At 35.6% G+C, this 7,202-nt stretch overlaps 1 pseudogene; it reads left to right on the plus strand.

Moving 5' to 3' along the window:
- Positions 1–4,344: 4,344 nt before the first annotated feature.
- On the plus strand, positions 4,345–5,219 carry LOC102846727 (annotated as a pseudogene).
- The last annotated feature ends 1,983 nt before the right edge of the window (positions 5,220–7,202 follow it).

Raw genomic sequence — 7,202 nt, forward strand, 5'->3', positions numbered from 1 at the left:
AGGCAATGAGATTGGCACAGGATAGAGCAGGGTTTAGGGCTGTTGTACATAGGGTCGCTATGAGTCGCAAACGACTCGACGGCACATAACAACAACAATTACTTTATAAAATTGAGGAAATGATATTCAGAGGACTTAAGTGTCTGGTTGAACACACCAGTAGAAAATGGCATTGTTGTTTTCAGGTGTGGTCAAATCTACCAACCGTATGAACAACAAATCAGCACCCTGTTCTATCCTGTGCCATCTTCACACTTTCTGACACACTAAAGGCCATTTCAGCAGTCACTGTGTCAATCTTGCTAGTTGAAGGTCTTCCTTTTCCTCGCCGACCCTCTACTTTTCTGCACATCATGGACCTCTCCAAAAAAATCCCCTCATAGTAACATGCCAAAAGTATGTGAAACAAAGCTTTATAATTTTTGTTTCTAAGATGCAGTCTGGATGTTCTTTCTCCAAGACATATTTGCTTGTTCTTTTGTCAGTCCATGAAATGTTCACTACTCTTCTCCACCACCACAGCTCAAAGGAATCCATTCTTCTTCTATCATCCTTATTTATTGTCTAGCTCTCAGATCCATAGAAAGATATTGGAAAGACCATGCCCTGATGTAGACATATCTTGGTTCTCAAACTGACATCATTATTCCTGAATAATTTAAAGAATGTCCTAACTGCAGACTAATGTGATGTGTCTCCTTATTTCCTGACTGCTGGGATACCAAGGGTATTGATTGTGGATCCACATAAGATGAAATTGTTGACAGTTTCAATCTTTTCTCCATTTATCATGATGTCTCCTGTAAGTCAACCAATAAGAATTTTTGTTTTCTTGACATTAAGATGCAAATCATATTGAAGACTGTATTCTTTGATTTCCTACAAAATTGCATCAAATCCTTCTCACTTTCAGCAAGCAACATTTTGTTACGTATAGATTTCACTGAGAGTAAATTCTGTGGCCTATACACATCACTCTTGTGGTCAGTTTCATAGGAAGTTGCTCTGCTGAGCCAATGGTGGTGTCTCTCTAATGGTTTGAATCCACCAGTGATTCCACAGGACAAAAATGGACAATCTCCTCCCATATGATTTACAGTTCTGGAAACCTGCTAGTGGATCAGTTCCAACTCAAGAGCAATGAGTTCAGTGGGTTCATTTCCTTCCCTGTTCTTCCATTGATACTATAATTTCCTCTCTTTATGTGAAAATATATCCCAGCCAAGAAAGTTTGTCCTTATTTTCCTTATTCAATTTTAGTCAGCTAGTAAATAAATTGTGTGAACGAAAGCTTATATCAAGGATGAATTGCATTCTATGGATGTGAAATATGGCCACAGTGTAGTAAGGTCAAAGGAGGAGACCCTTAGCTTAACTCTAACAAGAGATGGCACAGCTACAGAATTTTCATTTGGGAACAATGGAGAAAGAGGGAAAGAGACAAAGACAGCTACAGAGAGCTAATGAGAAAGAAAACCCATCCATTAGCTATACTCAGATGACTTATAGGTTTCAGTGGCACACAACAACAGCGATGTTTAAGAGCTGTGTCAGGGGAAGCAACAGGTAAAATCAAGTGGTTTTATTGTTTTGTTTTTTGTTGTGGTTTGTTTTTGGTTGGTTTTATTTTGGGTTCCCCCCCCCACCCCAGTACTGAGAGAGTCCTCTGTCTTCATATAAAGGAAAACTTTCTATAGACTCCTATTTTTTTTTCATCTTTTGCTTATTTCTCTAAATATATTTGGGTTGCTCTTAGGCCCAGTTAAGTTCATCCTGACTTTTAGCAAACGTACATAAAACAGCAAAGTGTTGCCTTCTTGGAATTGTCTTCACAATCTCTGTTGTGCTTAAGCCCATCAATGCAGTCATTGGGTCAATCTATTTCCTTGAAGATCTTCTAATCCTTTGTAGACCTTCTACTTTATTAGGAATTACATCTTTTTCCAAGGACTGGCTCTTCCTGACATCTCATGTACTTTGGCTATGTTATTCAGAGCAAATGGAACGTAAATAATATCAAGGTAAGTTATTTATTTGGCAGAATGTTTTGGTAATGAAACTTTATAGCTTTCTTTCAATGTTGTTGTTGTTGTTAAGTGTCGTTGAGTTGTAGGTGACTCATAGCAACCCAATGAATGAAAGTCCTGGACACCTGTATAACTTTCGTCCTTTCTCCAGGTTCATAGGGATTCCAGAGGCAAGCTATTACGGAAGTAGATGCCGCTCCTGCTTCCAAACTTGTTTTAATTGGGAAGCTCCACCAAACACTGTCCAACATAGGCAACCATTCTCACATTTGGCTCACCAGTGTCAAAGTGTTCGGCTTCACAGCAACCATGAGTTACCTCTGTTTAGAAAGTAGACATACCTCAGTCACAAAGGGACAAATGCTATATGGTGCCACTGTTGTAGAATGAGGCTGGCATTGGGGTGGGGGTAAGACTGAGAAAAACTGGATGAAATATGTTTACGGCATTGACATCTATGGGGGAGAGAATAGTCTATATTTTAGGGCATTATTTTTATCGTAGGAGTATGCAATGAGGGTTGTAGAGTGGATTATATTTGGGGCTAGGGGGTGGGGTTTGGGGAGGTGCGGGGGGGAGATTGTGTACCAATGAGGGAGTTTTTCTTTTGCTTTTCAAGGAGAGGAGCAAATGAGGGGGGAGGGGGGAGGGGTTTGTGCGGGGAGAAGGGTGCAACAATGAATGAATGGAATCCCAAAATCTCTGTAGATGTTCATTGAAATGAAAAATAAACAACCTAAATTTAAAAAAAAAAAGAGTCTTATCTCACCACATCCTCTCCAACATTTATTACTTGCTGTCCTATTAAACTTTGCCACTGTTAATGGAGAAAAAAAAAAGAAAAGAAAGTAGACATACCATGGTTACATGACCTAGAAGAATGTTTCACCAAAAACAATTAAAGGCAGGCCTGAGGGCCACAGGTGGAGTAGAGTCACCCACCTTTGGCTTGGGAGCATGACTTTCTGTCTGCTAGGCCAACTGCTCTCTCTCTATGAATATAGTGTTGAATATTTTAAGCGGCAGGGGAATTTTATACACTTTTATTACATATACGGTTTGCCTATGGAATTTAGCTCTCTGATAAGTATTTGAGAGAAGAGAGTCTATTTTCTGGATTAATATTCTTAAAAAAATGTTTACCAGATTTCACTACTCATTATATGTTAAAGTGTGTTGGCTATCATCACAGAAAAGATTTTAGTTTATAAGTAAGTAACAGTGGTTCATTGAAGACTATTTATCAAAAGACGATAAAAAAACTTAAAAAATTTGGTAAGAACTAACAATGGGAAAATGACTTAAGTGATGAAAACATGTGTATACCAGATGCTAAAGGAAATTGTAATAAGCTAACTATGCTGCTCTGAGAACATTAAAAAAGCAAATATAACTCCTCCGCTGTTAAGGTAAGCCATTAAATGCTAAAAGTTAAAATATAATGTTGTAAAGTTATAAAGCTTCCTTTTATTCCTTATGTTTAAAACTAACCATTTCTTGTTTATACTTATTGCTAATGAAACACATGCATTTTGATCCAATGTTTATGAATTTTATTATTCTATAATTCAGTGAAATTTTTTTCTTTTTCATTTTCTCTCTGGAAAAAATACATTATGTTTATTTGATATTCTGACAATACAATACAAAAACAGAATTAACTCAATTCTTTAAAAAATATTCTAGTTTATTGAATAGCTGTAATTTATGTTAATATTTTTGTGAAATATAATAATTTTACAATATGTTTAGGAAATATATGTCCTTAATTTAAAAACTTTATTCTCATACAGTATTTGACTATTACATTATAGTTATATATTTTATGGTTTATTAATACACTTAGTGTGCTTTCTATGTGATAATCTATTTTTATTTTTCTTGTTATTATATTTAAACAATTTTATAAATTGGATCCTGGTACTTTTTATATTAAAAACATTTATATTCTTAATTACTCAATGCTAAGTTAATTGAGATATTTTAATGATCCCTATCTTTGGAATTAAATTTAACTTCTCTAAGGTGGCTAGCAGATACCTAGCACTTTATTGCCCCACCTGCTGTTCCATGTTACCATCTCTCCACACTAAATACCATGAAATGCTGTCATGCAGATATGCAGTGGTAGAAAACTATCTAATAACCCCACAAAATACATAATTAATTACTTAAAATTGGCCTCATCCTCCTTGAAAATATAACTAATTAAGAATAGGTCAAATATTTTTATGAGTAGCCTAGGCGAAAATAGTGTAGGTGATTGTCAACCTGGATTATTTTTATTCCAAAAATCTTCAGTAGAGAGCAGCTCAAGATGGCCGACTTTGAGGATAGAGTGTTGGATGAGAAGAAAGTAAACAGAGTTCTTAAATTCATCACTCATCCACCGCCAGAACAATATAATGACGTGTTTAATGATGTCCAACTGCTACTTAATGACAGTCTCCTGAGGGAAGGAACAACCCATGCATTTGCCCAGTATAACATGGACCAGTTCACACTTGTGAAGATCTTCACAGATTACACCTGTGAAGAAGGATGTAAAGATCATGTTCTTCAATACAGAACATGGTCGCCCAGGTAATAGCCGATTTTTAGACCCAAGCAACGAAATTTCCTTCAAATTTGATCATTTACAGAAAGTAGCAACTGACCTCAACCAGAGGACATAGATGGAGGAGGTCTGGGGTCTTGGAGAGAATTCTTTGACAGTGCTTTTAAGGTCTAAGTGAAAGATCATTATACCAACTGTTTCTGTACTATTTGTGCTACACAATAGATGGGCAATAGACTATGTTATTGTATATATTGAAAGCCAGTAATTTCAACCTAAAAACTTCTGGAATGGTCATTGGAGATCAGAATGGAAGTTCACCGTCACACCACCTATATAGCCCAAGTAAGTGGCCGGGGTCCTTAAGCTTCAGGTTTATTGTTATGAAGACAGCAATGTTAAGTTGTTTACTCATAGGGATGTACAGGATTCAGTAACTGTTTCAAATGAAGTCCAGACTGCCAAGGAGTTTATTAAAATCATACAGCATTCAAAGTATGAACATCAGAAACAGTAAAAAGTACTATTAGCCAACGTCAGACACCACTTTCAAGGTCTTTTACCTGCAGCTTCCAGAAATCAACTGGAACAAGATACTTAGTTACAAGATTGCCAAATACAGGCAGAATGCTTGAATGCTGAATGTAAGATTTTTCAATACGTAGAGGAAAGAAAAAAGGATTCGACATGTGGTCAGATGATAAAATAGGTAGTTTTTAAATAAGAATGATGAATGATATTTTGCTAGTGTGTTCAAAGTAAACAGGTTCTCTATCATGTAATACTGTTGAACCTATAAATTGTGTGAATTTTATGTTTGCTACATTGTACTTTTCTGTTGTCATTCATCTGCTTGTTTGTTTTGGGTTTTGTTTGTTTGTTTGTTTTTTGCCACATTTAATGTTGAGTACAAATAGATAGATCTTGGTGTCACTATACTGTTTAGATATACACATGAAAACTTATTTATACATACAGACAATATCCTTTCCTCTGATACTTCAATGTTTTTACTGATAGACTAGCAGCTGAAGAGGCTATGCTCACACTTAGAGAAGACATTCATCTTCTTCCTCCAACTGCTTTGATGACCACTTTGGACATCTCATATCCATAGTTTTTAACCTTTTGGGTTGGAACTTTACACATTCTTTTGAAAGACAAGGGAAGTTTTCTAGAAATTCTATTATAACCAGGTTGTCTGCAGAAGTTATTTTTAAATCCAAAGACAACCCATGTGAATGTATTTGTTTTTCTTCCTTCCCTCCTTGTCTCTTTTCCAGTCTTGGACCATTATCGTTACAGACATCTGCACATTCAGAATAGACCCATTTATGTTTGTTTGTCTTTAATATTCAAGAACTGCTGACATACTGTGGTTGTAGGAGAGTGTATATTAAATTTGAAAAATGAAGATGTTGAAGGCATAATAGGTATATTGTGCTTTAAGTCTTTGCAGCAGGATTTTAGTATAAGCAAATGAAACAAAACAACAAACAACTATGTAAATTACAGTAAAAACAAAAATGAACCAAAGTGAGAAGGAAACTTTCAGGCAGTATCTTTCTTGTGTAACCTGTAATCTAAGGACAATCTAATAATTTGTTCTAGGTAATATTTAAAACTTGTTCCAACTTTTTCTTCTTCAGTGTTTCCTGCCAAAAAGTCAAATGTAGTGGTGATAGGGCTGCAAACCTTCCCAGGTATATTGTAAGGTATGTGTGTTAGATTTCAGGATACACAGGTGGCACAGATATGACAGTTGGTAATGGTGGATTCGTTTACATTGTTTACACTTTTATGATCAGGCCTTAGGGGAAGGTCAGTTCTTTAAAAACCAGATAGTGTCTTCCTACATATCTCCAAATACATGTCAAACAAGAAAGGTATTCGTGGTTTGGCTTTGGTTTTTGCTCAGTAATACAGTCAAGTAAGAGTGTTTCCACGTGACCCATTGAGGTGTGTAAACAATAGTGTCTATTTCAAATAAAATATATTTGTATGACTTATCATTAATACTTTTCATCCATACCACATTATCTTCTATATGAGGTAGACAGTACAAATATACCGTTTTGTTCTAAGAAAAAAAAAGTCTTTAGTATTTTATCTCACTATTGATAAGAATGTCATTGTTAAAACTTATTTCTGTTTTGTTATGAGATTGTATGTATTTCAACTAATAGGGACCATTGGATAGTGAAGAATTATCCAAGAATTTTTAGAATGTAATCGGTACAGAAATGCCATTATATTTGAAGCAACACTACTCTCCATTCTAGCCACCATCACATGAATTTAGCAAGTGTCTGATAATTGCCACACTCTGTCAGATCACCTTTTTTTTTAATGGGAACAAATATGGATCTCTTCTAGTCAACTACTCTTGGCCCCGTTTGTGTTCTCCAGATTTCTTGGCACAACATAGTGAGTGTGTCTAGGAAAGTATCTCTTTGTTGAAATATGTCAATTGATATTCCATCAATTTCTGAGGCTTTGTATTTTACCAATCTCTTCAGAGCATCTTGAATTTCCTTCTTCATCACGATTGTCTTTTGTTTCATGAAATCCTTCTGTGTTAGCCAAGGTTTTGTGGGTTTGCTGTTTTGTTTGTGAAA

The sequence above is a fragment of the Elephantulus edwardii genome, unplaced genomic scaffold (genome assembly GCF_000299155.1).
Source record: "Elephantulus edwardii isolate Elephantulus edwardi_28Jun2011 unplaced genomic scaffold, EleEdw1.0 scaffold00205, whole genome shotgun sequence".
Taxonomy (NCBI): domain Eukaryota; kingdom Metazoa; phylum Chordata; class Mammalia; order Macroscelidea; family Macroscelididae; genus Elephantulus; species Elephantulus edwardii.